The sequence below is a fragment of the Notolabrus celidotus genome, chromosome 19 (genome assembly GCF_009762535.1).
Source record: "Notolabrus celidotus isolate fNotCel1 chromosome 19, fNotCel1.pri, whole genome shotgun sequence".
In the NCBI taxonomy this organism is placed as follows: domain Eukaryota; kingdom Metazoa; phylum Chordata; class Actinopteri; order Labriformes; family Labridae; genus Notolabrus; species Notolabrus celidotus.
The window spans coordinates 8,032,031-8,047,941 of NC_048290.1; positions in this window are offsets into that span (position 1 = coordinate 8,032,031).

Genomic DNA, 15,911 nt, shown 5'->3' on the forward strand with positions numbered 1-15,911 from the left:
GTCCTTGGAACAGCTAACAGAGCACTGCCAGAGGATCTCAGACTGTGACTAGGTTCGTTAAAAGCTCAGATATATATAGAGGGGCAAGTCCATGTAGTGCTTTAAAAGTCAATAAAATACTCTTAAAATCAGTCCTAAAAAAGAGAGGGATGAGTAATTATTGCACGTTAATAAACAGACGGGGGGATATTGCACATGAGTCCGTTTTAGTGAGATTATTGTTGTTGATTGTTAAGTCTAACAACTGCAGGAAGAAAATACCTTCATTTTATTAATTTCTTAATGTATCTCTGGTTTTGTAAATATATGTGAATGTACTTATTTATATGAACATACTTTTCTTAAGATATGCTAATTTACTTTTTGAATTGCTAATACTTTTATATTAATTATTATTTTGTATGCTCTTGTTTACTTTATACTGTTTCGCACTTTGGAGCACTACTCTTTACTTTATTCTTTATTCGGATCCCCATTAGCTTCCACAATGTGGTCGCTAGTCTTCCTGGGGTCCACACATAACAACAATAAAAAACAGTCATTAACAATCACAATTCAAAACATCTTCAAAGATATGATGAAATATTGCTGAACATGAAATAAGCCATAGCAACCCTGAGAAAAAAAAGGAATAGGAGGTATAGAAAATAATACAAAGAATACTGAAACAGACAGAAGATCACAACAGAGAATAATTGAATCTACCTCAAGCTTAAAACTAATCTTTTGATGACTTTTTTAAAAGAGATTTTGTCCTTGAGTTTTCTATTTGCGATGGGAAGCATATTCCAGGCATTAAAACCTCTATATAAAACAGTTTGCATCAAGGAATTCATCCTTGGGCTTGGTAAGGCCAGGAGCTCTGAACTCACTTGACATGTGGTAACCTATGTACACCAGCTTTTCTTGAAAGAAGTTTGCACTGTCTACTTAGCTGCTGTTACTCTTTAAATTTCCCCGTTGTGGGACAAATAAAAGTATATCTTATCTTATTTTATCTTTATAAGTTTGAAAATGCTTTTGTTAGGTTTTTATAGTTTCAAAATATGGGACAATTCTCAGGGGCGAGACCAAAGAAAGCCAGACAAAGTATTGTGTAATAAATGGTGAAAATATTACATGAGCAACCACACAAGAAAACAATGTGTAAGTCATTTTACATGTGTGTAATAAGTTAACAGAGATAGACATCTTTTCATATTTTATTTAATTGAATTTGTTCCATAAACACACAGCACAGTTTCAGTTATTATCATTTTTCTTTGCAAGGTCTCATTATATTTGATTTGATTAAAATTATTTGACAATCAAGTTTTTGTTATTTAATTAGTTTTAATTCATCCTCTATCTGTCCATGTTAACATTGGTGAAAAGACAGCCCCAGTAAGGAAATTAACAAATTAAAGTGAGTGAGTGCGTACTGACATACTAATAATACATGGATGAAAATAAACAAGAGGAAACCCCAGCAGGGGGTTTTAATGGGTGTTACATGACCTACTTAAAAAAAGAAGTCCGTGTCATCTCACAATCATTTCTGACCTCATCATTGATCTCACCCCCTTGATAAAAGTCAGAGCAGCTGCTTTTCAGTTAGTTAGTAGAGAAACTTCAACAATGCTACCATCACAGGCCAAGGGGGAATCTATAAAAACAGATTAAATACACTCAGTAACGCTTGTTTGTGCATAAAAGGAAGTTTTACAACAAACATGAGACATATTATTCTCTTGGGTGCATTCTCTGTTAATTTAATGATAATAACACTGATAAAAAATACAACATTTGATCTAAAAGGAACAGCTAGATTTAAAAAAACGCCCCATTCAAACATACTGTCAAATGTTGCAACATCAATCAGGTTAATACCCACACTGATGATGCTGTTTGATGGTGAGTGTGGCACATAAATGACTCACATGTAGAAATCATACTTCACGTTCAGTTCTATTGGAATCTACTTACTTTTTCCCCCCCAGGATTCATTCTTTTTGCAGATACTCTGGTGAATTATCTTTCCTGAGATAATGCCCGCACACTGTGGAGCTTTGCAATGATATAATAACAAGACCTCAGTTTTTGGTTTAGGCCCTTCCTGGCTCCTCTGTTCCTGTACAGGTCAGCATCTATGCCTACTTTACTCTATGCACATGCATGCTTCTAATAGGTCAGGCAACGGTGTCATCTTAATTTGTGTGAGCACTGACGAGACAGCATGAGACTTTGAGCCATTATGTTAGCATGTTGTTAGCATGCCTATCATTTTGTGTTCAGGGTTGCCTCCATCTGGCAACCCAGCCTTGTGTTATGATTATATCCGATGATAGAAGAGGACCTGATAAAACATTTATGATATTGTCTGTGTATCTGTATCTATAAATCTGTAAATAAAAGGACATAAATGTAAATGTGAATGTGTGTGAATGGGATTAGTTACTACTGATGGACACATAGCAGAAAAGTAAAAAAAAAAAAAATTGAAATAAAGCTTACTTTTACTTTAAATACAGTGGTTGATTTTTGAGCTTGATTTTCCACATGCAGTTACTATGTATTCCATGCTTTGTGCTGCTTAAATGGAAGCACAGAGCCCCCTGTTGGGCACGTTGAAACATTGACAGCATGTGCAGGAAAGGGCTGCTGTTTAGCTTTGCTCCCACCTCCCTCTCCCCTCCTGCAGCGTGTGCTTCATGCAGGAAATTATAGAAATGCAGAGGAAAAAGTAGTACGGATGACTTCTAATTTGCCCCCGATTTGAGTAAACTGCTGACTACAGCACTTTCCTATTTATTGCTGCACATTACCCTAGCCATTAAAGAGCAACCATGTACATTATGTCTCTGGCATATCAAGATGGAGCCAGCGCTGCCTGTCATCTTTATATGAATAATGGATCTGACTGAAATGATCTACGTTCTCGGAATGATCTGGGTCAGCTTGTACGCTGCCGATGCACTCATAAAAGCAGAGGCCCGTTTTAAAAATACTGACACAGGAAATTTGTTGCATGTTGTCAGAAGCTTCTCTGCAGCTTACCTCACCATCAACACTATTTAATCACTTATCAAATCGAGGCCTCCAGAGTCAAGGGTTCATATTTACTCTGGCTGTCATTATGCCGGCTGCTCCCTTGTGTGTTTGCTTGCACAGCAGAAACCACACCCATGAAACAAGTGCGAAGTGCTTTCTGTATGTGTGTGCGTGCACTTGTGGGAATGTGTGGGCGTGTGGGTTGTAGGAGAAGGAGTGGAAGGAGTGGAATACCTTCCCCCAGGCTATGATAAAGCCACACAGGGAAGACAATGAACTCCTCAGCAGCAGCAGCGGCAGACTTGTCAGGACAGGACAGGCCTAACAGTGCTCTCAGGATTTGTTTTTCTGTTTTTTGGTGTCATAACTACTCGTACACAGTTTGTCAGTGATGATGTTTAGAGAGGGAAGTTGTGAACAATGCAGACGCAGGGCATCAGAAAAACAGCATGAAAACGATTCTATGCCTCAAAATATTATCTATAAATCACCACGGAGCAGTGTTTATTCCAAAAGTTTAGTCTTAACTGAAGTCTCTCACACATACAGGCCTGAACCAAGAGCAGGAGATCAATCATTTCTCTGTTTGGGGTTTTACAAGGGCTCCACCTGTGTGTAGATATTTTTCACTACAAAGACACATATATGGATGAAAAGCTCTTAAACTACATAACATACTTTAGAAATCCTCTAGGGGGAATTCAGTTGCTATACTCTGTTATTAAACATGCAACACACATAGGCCAGAGATACACGTACATGCACAAACAGGATCCTATGGACATGCAGTAATGGAGAGATGTTAGAGTGAAATGGCGGCACATGGACATGGCTTACACTCATGACACCCTCACTCTTAAGTTTCAGTTTTAAAACACAGAACCTTATGTTGGGCAGGGGCGCATCCAAAGGGTTGACCAGAGGTGATAAGGGGCCCCCTTGAAATCAGATTGGCCACCCCTTTTGCCACCACAAAATCCTTAACTATAAGGATTTGCCTTGTTGGAGGCAGAACTTACAATACCAGTCAAAAGTTTGGACACACCTTCTCATTCAAGGGTTTGTATTTATTTCAATTATTTGAAACACTGTAGATTAATACTGAAGACATCAAAACTATGAAAGAACATATATGGAATTATTTAATTCACAAAAAGTGCTAAACAAACCAGAATATGTTTAATATTTCAGATTCTGTAAAGTAGCCCCCTTTTTCCTTCATGACAGCTTTGCACACTCTTGGTATTCTCTCAGTCTGCTTCATGAAGTGGTCTCCTGGAATGGTTCCTAATTAACATGAGCATTGTCAAGAGTTCATTTGTAGAATTACTTGCGTTCTCAATGTATTTGGGACTATCAATTGTGTTGTTCAGAGGTAGGGTTAGTACACAATGGATAGCCCTATTTGACTACTGTTGTAATCCATATTATGGCAAAACCAGATTATTTCATAGTTTTGATGTCTTCAGTATTAAACTACAATGTTTAAAATAATTAAAATAAATAAAAACATTGAATGAGAAGGTGTGTCCAAACCTTTAACTGGTAGTGTATATACAATTCAATTATTTAGGCTGTGTCGCAACGAGCTGTTAAATACTGTTTAAATAAATAAAAAAGTTCGATAGTTATACTACGGCTACTTAAGGTAGGTAAATACCATTTATTTGATACAGATACATAGTACCCCTGGAAAGGTCTGTGTCCCTGTTGGGCCACCTGCTTAAAAAAGTCTGGACACGCCTCTGTGGTTGGGTGATGTTGCTTTTGTCATCAGTCACGTTTCCCTTTAAATGCTTTCATGTTAACCGCTTACCTTACACAATAAAAAAAAAAATATATCCATCCATACAAAAAGTGAACAAACATTCACCTGACAAAGATACAGGGGGATCAAACATTGTCATTATTAAATCATGTTTGGAATTGGGCTTAGGTGAGCAGCTTGGCTTTTTGTTGATAGAGGTGTTATTGAAAATGGATTTACAGTTTTCAAACTCAAAGGTCGTTTACACAGTTTGGATTCACAGTATTGCCTCCACAAGACAGTTTGGACCCCCTCTGTTACTGAAAAAACCTGATTTTCAGCCCTTGTGAGGATGGAAAATCTACCCACAGATAGAATCACATGTGTTGTGCATGTAGATATCTGCCTGCCTCATGTGACCAGTCAGTTTTTCAGAAGATTGACATGGAACAATTTACAAGTCAAGCTTATTCAGTCATCAGGCTCATGCATCATAGTTCTTTGCTGCCATCTAATGGCCAACTAGCCAATGCAAACCAAATGCTGCTTTTACACTTTGCTCCACACAGTGGTGCTCATGAACTGCTGATCATTTTCTTTGCACTTTTGGAGCTCTGCTTGATGCATGCACCTTTTAGTGGTTGGTATTTGCAGCATTATATGGGCAGGTAGAGGTAGAGAGATTTCTGATGAAATGTAATTTGAGAGGGATGAGCCCTAATGTAACAGAACCTGGCAATACATTGATGAAACTGCTGTTTTCTTGATGACGCTCAGTGAAAGGATAAAGTTGAGGTGGTTGCAGGAATTTAGATTAGACTCTGACAAGGCAGACAAGGAAAGTCAGTAACAAACACAATAAGTAGCTATACAACTGAAGCCCAAGAAAGGTTCATAAGCTGCTACATACTGTATAATAACTTCATACTCCTGAAGAATTCATAACTATTCTAAATTTAAACTCAGCATAGAAACAGGGATAAATCAATCCCAGCGCTCAAATACTCAGGATCGAATGGTATAATGAATGTGGGAAGGTTGGTACTGGTTCACACCGGGAAGCTTCACACCAGGCTTAGTCTGATCAGGCCTGCCGTTGGGCTGGAGACGGCTCACTTTGGACGGGGGTAAAAAAGGAAGGAGGAAGCGAGACAGTTTTGTTAGCTGAGAGTTGTCAGAGGGAGCCGGGAGAGGAACAGTGTTTGATCTCTGCGGTGGTGGGCGTGTGATGCCGAGCTCAAACACAGTTTAAGGCTCTGTTAACCTTGGCCAGCGGTCAGGCCCCTCCGTCTGTCTCACATCTGAGAGTTGGTGAAAAAGGGAGGGGATCAGGGAGGCTTAAATGACTGAATACATTTAAGAGAGAAGAAGGGAAAATACGTTCACAACAATCATGGGTCCTGGCTTTGGCCTCCTTTGTTAGCATACTGTATGTTGATATTTCAAGTGGAGGAGGACTTAAGATGGACGGCCTGAGGTATCAATAAGAGGGGGTTGAAGTCTGAGAGGCGTTGGACGAAGAGGACAAGATGTCTAGGTCGTAACCTGCTCAATACTGCATGAGAATGGACCACTTTATCACTGCCACAAACAAACTCATGGAGACACATGTTGACAAGGTCGGGAAATTTAGAGGGAGGGGGCGTCTTTGACAAGAGCTGAGGGAAAATAAACAAAGCAGAATTCACTCTGGTACACACTTAATATAAAAGTACGTATTATCACACGATACAACTTAAAAAGAAAAATGTAATGAAAAAAGAACAGTATTCTAGAGAACTTTTAAGACACAAATTGCTGCTCAAAGTTCTTCACAATGAGTGTTGCATTTAAAAATATAATACAGAATACAGAATAACCATAAAGAAGAAAAGAGCACAATGTTAAAGTGTGTAAAGCCCAATTGGTAATAAGAGAAAATAAGATTAAGTAGCAAAAGAATAGAGATAAAAAATAAACAAGATATAAAAATGAAAACCTGTTGATAGACAAAAAAAATATAGAATAAAAAACACCTCAGTTAATTTAAAAATAAAAGTAATAACAATGTTTAAAATAAAGTAAAACACTGTATCTTTTCAAAAAAAAGTGTAGCAGTTCAGAGCAACTTTAAAACTTTTAGATGGTTCAGGAAAATCATCGCTAGCTAACGGCTAATGTGAAGAAAAACGTTTTTAGCTATGAGCATTTGGCTAGCTGGCTTCCTTGACATAATATATAATATGAGTGCTTTGTGGCATAATCAACAAAAGCAGATTGCTTTATTTTCTTTATTTTGTTGCAAAAAATCTCCAACAAGCAAAAAATGACAATGAGAAGCCTTACCTTGAGCTAACAGCTAAACTAAAAGCTTTTAGCTATATTAGCATAACACACTGGGTTCCCTGACATATCTGTAAAAAGTGCTTTGTTGTATGATTAGCTGAATTCTTTATTTGCTTTGATATGTTCCCAAGTCCTCAGAAAAAAAGCAGAAAATGATAGCATGGCCTGTTATGAAAAGAGGAAGCAACAGATAGTTCCCATCTAGTAGCATTAACCAAGCTGGGTCTCCTGGCATCTACAAGTGGTGCTTTTGAGTGTCATTTACAAAAAGCTGAATCCTTTATTTTATTGTGTTTGTCACTTAAAACCTCCAATAGAGAAGCAGAAAATGTGATGGAGTAGCCTGACCCATTGCACAGAGCTAACAGCCAAAAATGAAGAGTCAAGTTATTAGCTAATAGCATTTGGGGAGCTGGCTTTCCTTGTATCTGTAAGCAGTGCAGTGAGGTGTGGTTGTCAAAGGCTGAATCCTTTTTTAGTTTTTTTTTTGTTTAGTTTGTAACTGAAACCTCAAAAACAAGCAGAACATTAAAAAAATGAAAAAGAAATGGCAAGTAGCCTGACCTTATACAACACAGCCAACAGCCAAACCAAAGAGGTGAGTTCAAAGCATTTCTAAGTTGGATGCCCTGACATGAATACTTCTTTGGGGTAAAATGACAAAAGCTGAATTCTGATTTTCTTCCTGGTGTTACCGGTAACTCATAAACAGCTACGGTAGATGTAAGTAGCCTGGGCTTTTTAGAGGACAGGGCACACAGATTTTGTAGCTGTGTGGATGCATACACACTTTAACAGGCAGGAATTATTTATGTGCTGAGACAGGCATTGTTGCGCTGCTCTTTGGAGCGCTACAGGGCGGCAGGCCCGGCTTTTACAAAGCACAGCTGCCTGCCTTTCAAGAACGCTCCGTCCTATCACCATGACAGTGAAGGTCTCACTCCCTAAACTCTCTCTTTCTCCCTTACTTCCTTCCTCACTTTTTTTTCTTCAAATAACAGGGTCAACCAGGTCTTTATGGTGGGACTCCCCTCTCCCCTGTGCCAGTTCTTCCACTGCTCCTAAATGACATTTAAACTCCAAGGCCAGGCTGAAGCGGGGCCAAAGAGCATGAAATGAGGCTGGCCGCAGGGGTGCACAGCAAGAATTGACCACTCCCTGTACAGCGCCTCCACCTCCATTAGCCGGTGGAGTCTCTGGGGGCTCTGCAGTCGCCCCCGCGGCCAGAGAGGTGAGGTCACGGCCCATGAAGTAAAAGCACAAAGCCCAGAAGTGTATAGGCCAACCCTGTGATGTACTCACACAGAGGACAATGACTGTTCTTTACATTAGCTTCTTAGCAGTAAGCCATATAGCTTCATCACCACCTGCTGCTTCAGAGAGATTCCACAGAGCTAAATGTCAGTGTTCACCCTTTTCTTAGTTATCCTAAGCAGGTGAAGGATTTACAGTAATTGGTGTTTGAGGGTAAAGCTTTGGTGACACGAAACACGAAAACCTTATTCCTTTTACAACACCCTCAGATTGGGAAGCTCAGTCATTGTCATGTTCTGTTGTGTTTCAAGATTCAAGCCATATAAAAGAAGGAAAAAAGACAATTTCTTTTTTCCCATTGCAGACTGATCAGAAACTGAAATGGCTAGTGATAGCCCAGGGAGAAATGGAGCCATATTTCAAGGTGAAACAATACATTTGGTATCCTTATAGCGCTTCTACAAACAGGCAATGTTTGCATTGTTTGCAGTGTCACATAATAATGTAAGAAAGCTAAAACGTGTTTTACTTCCAGGCTCAAATAAAAGTCACTGACTTGCTATCAAATAAGTTGTTTTTCTGTCAAATAAACACATCCCTTTTTAAAGATACAACAACATATTTAGTAATACATTAGCTAGGATAAGACAAAAGCTAATTTGAGCACTGAATCATTTCCTAGCTTACATGAACCTTTGTTAAAGTGACATGTTATAAAATAGGTAACGCATTAATCATCGTGCAATTAAGGTACGAAATTAACGCATTAACTTTTTCTATTCATGTGCTACTTTATGTCCCTTTCAGAACACAGTAGTTCAGTCATGGCAACGTCTCCCTCCCATGGAAAACAATGACACCACTGCACTTTTGAACGGCACATTAACTTAAAAAACGCCTAGCTGAGAATTCAAGAAGTAATGTGCACTTTGTGTCAAACAGTAAGAATTGCTTTGCATTGTTAATATTGATACAGCATTTAACCACTTCCTAGCTAACAGTAGCGTAAAATAAATTCATATTACTCAAAAAAAAAAGGTCAGGGGATTGCTCTCACTTTGAACACATTTGTCCAAGTTGTGCCTTGAAATTGCAGGATTAATATATACTTTTGCAAATGTATCATGTAACACAATGGCACAGTTATTTAGCTAAGCAGCAGATGCTAAAATGAACTCTTATTAATTAGTAGCTAATTGGTTATCCAACATGTTATTTTGCCTTGAAAAGTCTTCACATGCTGGCTAAATCTGATGATTTTACCCCAGGTAATATTTGATCTAAAATAATAAATAATACAAACTAAATTAAAACGTTTTTAGAGGGGTTACATGTAATGGATCGACACAAAGTAGTCCATATTTTTAAGAGGGGCAAGGGTGAACTTACAGGGTATTCAGGATTGTTTACAAATCACAGCATTAAGTTTTGAGTGTGAGTGCTTTCGTGTCTTAGTAACATTAACATTTTATCTTGCACCTCTCTTCTCTGTTTTTTAAATCATACTCTGTAAAATCTGCTCTCTGGGGTGACTGCCTCTTCACACAGCTCATCCCTCTATTTCAGTGTGTAATACTGGTCAGTTGTACGGGTAGGTGTTATCAGTGGATATGGCAGTCCACCAGGATGCGTCACTGTCTATTCACACAAGTCCGGGCCAGTTTTGACAGGAGCATGTTGTTATGAACAAGGTGCGGAGTGAGACAGTCTGGTCCGTGGGAGTCACACTTAAGTTCATGCCAGCTCCTGGGTGAGGGGGTTACCGTACTGCTGGCCTGAAAAGTCCTGCAACATGGCTCTGCTGACGAGCTATCCAACTTACCATCCACCCAAGGGCCGTTTAACAGGATCAGTGATTAAAGCTGTGAGTAATTGAATTAGGAGTGGTCGGCCCGGAGCTAAGGCTGCCTCACAGAGACTTGGATGGGATAAGATGGAGAAGTTTGTGGGAAGAGTTAAAGAGGTGAGACAAGCCCAGACCTTACTGGAGCGAAAATCGAATGATTAGAGAATTGACTCATTTACAAAAAACACCAAAAAGTCATGAAAAGTTTTCAAAGGGCATTTAGGAATGTACGGTATGGCATAGGAGCTTGAATTTGTCTTTGTTTCTGTACAGTGTGTGTGTGTGTGTGTGTGTGTGTGTGTGTGTGTGTGTGTGTGTGTGTTTGATGGTCCAGAAAGCGTGCTCATTCATAAATACATGAGGGGGCTAGAGGGGAAAATAAAAGCAGGTGTTTTTTGAGAGTGAACTTTTTCATGTTCAGCCCAGATTTTCCCAACCTGAGAGGGAAGCTGTGCCCCAATTCCACTGTATATAACATTTTTAAGTTAGACTAAAGTATCTAATATGTAGGAAGAAGGAAAATGAGGCAAAATTGTCTTGAAAAACTAAATGCTGAAATAATTGTGGTGATTACTTTTGAATCCAACTTTTCAAGTCATGAAGCCAAAATAATTTTGTACTTCACAGATTATATTTTATTATAATTTATGTACATTATGTATAAGTAAATTGCAAATTTTAATTTTTTTCTATATTCAAAATTTGGCTGAGGCTGTAAAAGCTGTTGTGTGGCCTTAGTGTTCATGCAAATAATCACAGATCGATATGATTAAATATTTGCATACCACTGGAAATACAAATCTGTAGCTCCAAAATCATGAGATAAGTATTCCATTTAGCTTTCTCCATGTGAAGTATAAATTCAAAGTGGCACTAGTGTTCCATTGATGTTTGTTTGTAGTTACTATAAAACAGCAGAGTGCATGAATTTCTTGACATCAACTGCCAAAATCAGTATGCTCTGAGTTTGGTACGTAGTGAAAATTGTATTAGTTTATAGTGTGGAAGTGGGACACAGTTTAAGTCAGGTCTAATCGCTCGCACCGCCTTGAAAAAATACATGATGACAGGCCATTATTAATGTAGAACTGCCCTACTTACCTACACACACATGCAAACGCACACTCCCGCGTGCACCTACTGCTCGCAGTCAAACACTGCAGATTTTTACCTTCTCACCAACTTAGTCTGAGTAAAAACAGAGTATTGTATTTTCCCATGTATCCATTTACAGGCTAATACGTATGATAATGATAACAATAATGATAGGGAAGGTTGGGATCCTGAAGCAGCACATACTCTGCAGAAGGCCGGGAGAGCCCTGGACATGTTGCCAGTCTATCACAGAGCTAACACAGATTGACAGATAAACACACACACTCCAACTCAATCCTGTGGGAAATTTAGGATCTCTAATCCACCTGATTGTATTTCTGTGGGCTGTGGGCAGGAGCCAGAGTATCTAAAAGAAACCAGTATGTACAGAGGGAGAACAAACAGAATCCACCAGTGACTGCCGATCAAACCTGGGAGCTTTTAGCTGTGAGGGGTAAGGGTCACGCTCCGTCATTGATTCTTCGAGGTTAAATCACCTTTCACTTGACCTCCTTTAAACTCAACCAAGTCAATCCAAGATTGAATACATTATTTATGTGTCTATTTTTATGCTTGTTACACATTAAGGACAAGTTGACTGAAGATGTATTCTTAGATATAGAAAGCTTGATGAAAACATGACTTGATTTTACACAAAACACTTTTCTGCACAGTGCATCCCCAACATCAGCACTGTAAATCAGATGTTGCATCTTGGTATTACTTTAGCTACATTATTTACCATAACATTTTGTGTATAAGATGCACTTTCAATACCACTTTTGTCATCAAAAGAGTGAGCTGTGTCCTACACACTGGTGCAACCAATATGCCAGTAGAACAAGCAAAGAGAGGTATTCTAATATGTTACAGCATTTCACCCTGAAGATGATGCTCCAAGAAGCAATACACAGCTTGGCGCACCAGTATAGCAACATCAATTTATAACTCTTTTTTTCCCTCATAGGTTGTAGTCATACATTTAAAGAAAACGTATATGTAAGGGATAATGTATGGTTAGCAGGTAGTTATGGGAAATGGAATCACGACAGGGTGAGACAAGACCCGATGTGAAAAAGGAGCGGTCTTGTCAACCCTGAAGGTCAATGGTGTCAACAGTCAAGAGGAAAGATGTGCCGGAACTCTCTTCCGCGGATTGATTTGACATGAAGAGTGAACAGTTTGCCTCTGGTGTTGCTTATTTTAGTAAAAGTTAACAACCATTGTCAAGGGGTTGTCAAGGAGTTTTGACCAATCAGAATCAAGCATCTTAAACAACCGGAAGATCAAATAATAATAGATTAAATTAACCTTTAGGAGTGATGGTTTGATTGAAAAAAATTCAGTCTAAGAAAACAAGTGACCACCGGAAGGCGGTGGCGCAAGTGTTGGCAAATTGCTCTCGGGCACAAGATCTGTCAGTGTCTCATAACTATCAATGCTATCAAGGCTGGGCTCCCTTACCATAAAGCTAGCTGGCAGGATGGTGATAAGAGATGGTGCTGGAAAGAGCTACACATCTACAGTACATAGAAACTGCACATTGCTGAACACAACAGGAGTCTTCTCGAAGGAAAAACAAAACTGGGCCTTATATGTCAGGGCAGTTTATATTCCAGAGTTTTTGTTAGATGTTATCTTTAGCTTTATCATATAAACAAATATTTCACCTCTGTATTTCTGTTGATTGGTGGCTCTGTTGGCAAATGACACTCCTGCTTCAAATCAGTGTAAGAATCTGTTCTGTTGTAGATTGTACTGAACTGTGGGATCTACTGAAAAACTGCTTTAAATGTACATTTTGGTGGGTGGAGAGGGTGTGATGTCATTCAGGTGTTTTGGCGTCACTCTTATAAAATGGTAGGAGATGGTGACGTGTCATCCATATTAATGTACAGTGAATGGTTTACATTTAATTTCATTATATTATCTAAATCCAAATTTCAACCCCTCTGCCAAAGCAGCAGCAGCTGAATGCAGTCTTACTATCATAGTATGAGAGTGCATGGAAAAACTGTTATATAATATTTCCTGCATACAAACTTTGATACAGATAGACAAATGCACCACAAAGACTTACTGTACGACGTTTCAATGGAAGATGAAAATGTGTGGCATTACAAAGGGAGAACATGGACGTGGGTACAGTAAAAAGAACCCATCCTCCTCATTATCTCCCTCACAGTCAGTCAGCAAAAGATAAACACAGAGGCAAAGAGAAAAAAGGCGACTATAACAGACATGAAAAAGAGAAGCAGCAGTTCTGCCAGAGCTGTGTTGACAACTTTCCAGGAGCTGATTTAGCGAAGCTACATCTGTTGAGCTCCGACGACAGCCATTGGGGTGTTCAGGGCTGCTTTAGCTCTGATGTGCTGCTATCAACTTTTTTATGTAGACAGAGTAACCTAGTTTGCAAATCACACTGTGAATGTAGCAACCTGGAAGCCTGAAGCCCCTCAACTCAGGCATTGTGATGGATATTAGCAACTATTTAATTGGCAAAAAACAAATCCTGCAGTGAAACATCCTGCTCTCCTGCAGCAAAACGCACAAATAGCAGGTATGAAAAGGACACATACTGACTCCCTTTTACCATTATCTTCTTTTGCTCCCCCCCTTTCAGTCTGATGCTCTCTGAAGTATAAATAAGTATAGTGTTTCCCTTAGGAGACACCAGGTAGCCTACTAAGCATGGTAGAAAATAGACAGGACAGAGACAAAGAGGTGTTCCGATCCTTTTACTCATGTTTGAAATTCCTCTGTTCAGTGTGGGAATACAGAGCCTGTCAGCAGATTACATAAGTTTTAGTGTTGGAAGTGTTGAAGTCTTCAATTGTACTCAGGCGATCATTCACTAGCATTTCAGATTGCATTGGTTCATAGCAGGAAAACAGTCTGTGTAGAGACTTTCTGATGATTATTAAGCTTTAGTTTAAGCTTGATAGAAAATAAAACTCAACTGTTCTGTGACTTTTCTCATAATAGTGCACTCACCTGGATATCAAACAGCAGTAGTGATGAAGCAGTGGATTTCCCTCAGAGCCACTTTGGTGCGTTAGAGCTTCTTTTTCTCTTGCATGTATACACCTCCATCGGCCCGAAACCAGCCAGCGCCTGCTCAACAGTTTGCACTGTATGCTTTTGACCCAGACGTTGAACAGCAAAGACCTGTAGAAGTGACTCAGGTTGTAAACAAATCCTCAACAGAAGAGGAGGAAGGGAAGTCAACAAGTTGAAGCTATCGTATTGTATGTATGAAAGGTACAGAGGTGTAAAGTTGGCTATGTTTTCACTGTTTGACATACAACCAAGTAGGCTCTTGCTAACTCTGTTTGTCATTTGATTTGTGATGTGATAGGTCAACTGAAGACTGTCCAGTGGTAGCTGAAAAGGGGCATAACACAATCACCTAAGGGGGCAGACACACCTTTGTGAATAAATCTATTCTTGGTATACTGGGACAAGGACAGTACTCCAATCAAATTGTTTATCAAGCAATGACCATAGATTCACTTAACTGTGCATGTAAACATGAAGAATAATTCCTCTGTAAACTCTGGTTCATAGACGTATTCTCTTGTGTCCACAGTAAAGGCATGTCATTGTCGCTGTCAGAATCACTCATTTTTGCAGTTTGTAAGATAAGATAAGACAAAATACTCCTTTATTCGTCCCACAACGGGGAAATTCATGGAGTTACAGCAGCAAACAAGAAGGTGTACAGTACAAGAATATATATAGAAAAGAAATGAAGTCGTTTTTGTTCCTAAAAGTGCAGGCAGATCCAAACAGCTGATCAGCGTGTATCCATGCTCATGCAGCGGAAGAACACAGGTCTGCGAGGTGTGTCCGGAAATAGTGCCAAAACAAAGGGGGTTTCTGGCGGCAAAGTTAAGAGCTGCAATTTTCTCTAGTAGAGCATGCAATTGCACCGTGATGAGTGCCTGGACCATATTTTCTTAATTTTAGTGAAATTACGCGAAAGGGGTGTCCCCGTCCGCAGAAAATTGTAGCCTAGCTTGCCTGCCGTTCATCTGGGAATTTTCTCATTAAAGGGGAAGAGCTCACCGGCACTCATTGTGGCTAGCAGGAGCACTAGTGTAATGTAACTCATACAATCCCAATTAAAAAAAAACTGAAATATCCCTTTAAGAATAGGCAGGGGCGTGTCCTGAGGGGTGGCATAGGCCCCCCATAAAATCCAAATGGCCACCCTAGGTGCCACTCTAAAGTCCAAAACTATGATTGGCTTTGCTTTGTCAGAAGCTGTACTTCTGTTAAAAACAAGTTGAGCTATGTTGTAACATGCTTCTAGTAGCTTTCTTTGCATTTAAATCTAGCACATTTTCTTTGGTTGGTACTTTAAATCTAAAGAAAAATACTTAGTCCATCTATTCTGTAAGAAAGGTTTGGGCCACCCCAATCTACAACGTCTGGAGAAGCCCCTGGTAATAAGCATGCTGTTGTTGTTTTTATGTCTGGCATTGGAGAAATACTCTGAATTTTGCCAGTTTACAAATTCCAGCATCATAATCTGTATCAGGTAGGAAAAAGAGGTATCGAAACATCTGTCCGTCAAAGTTAAAAACGCTTGGAAAGCTTATTTAAGCAAAC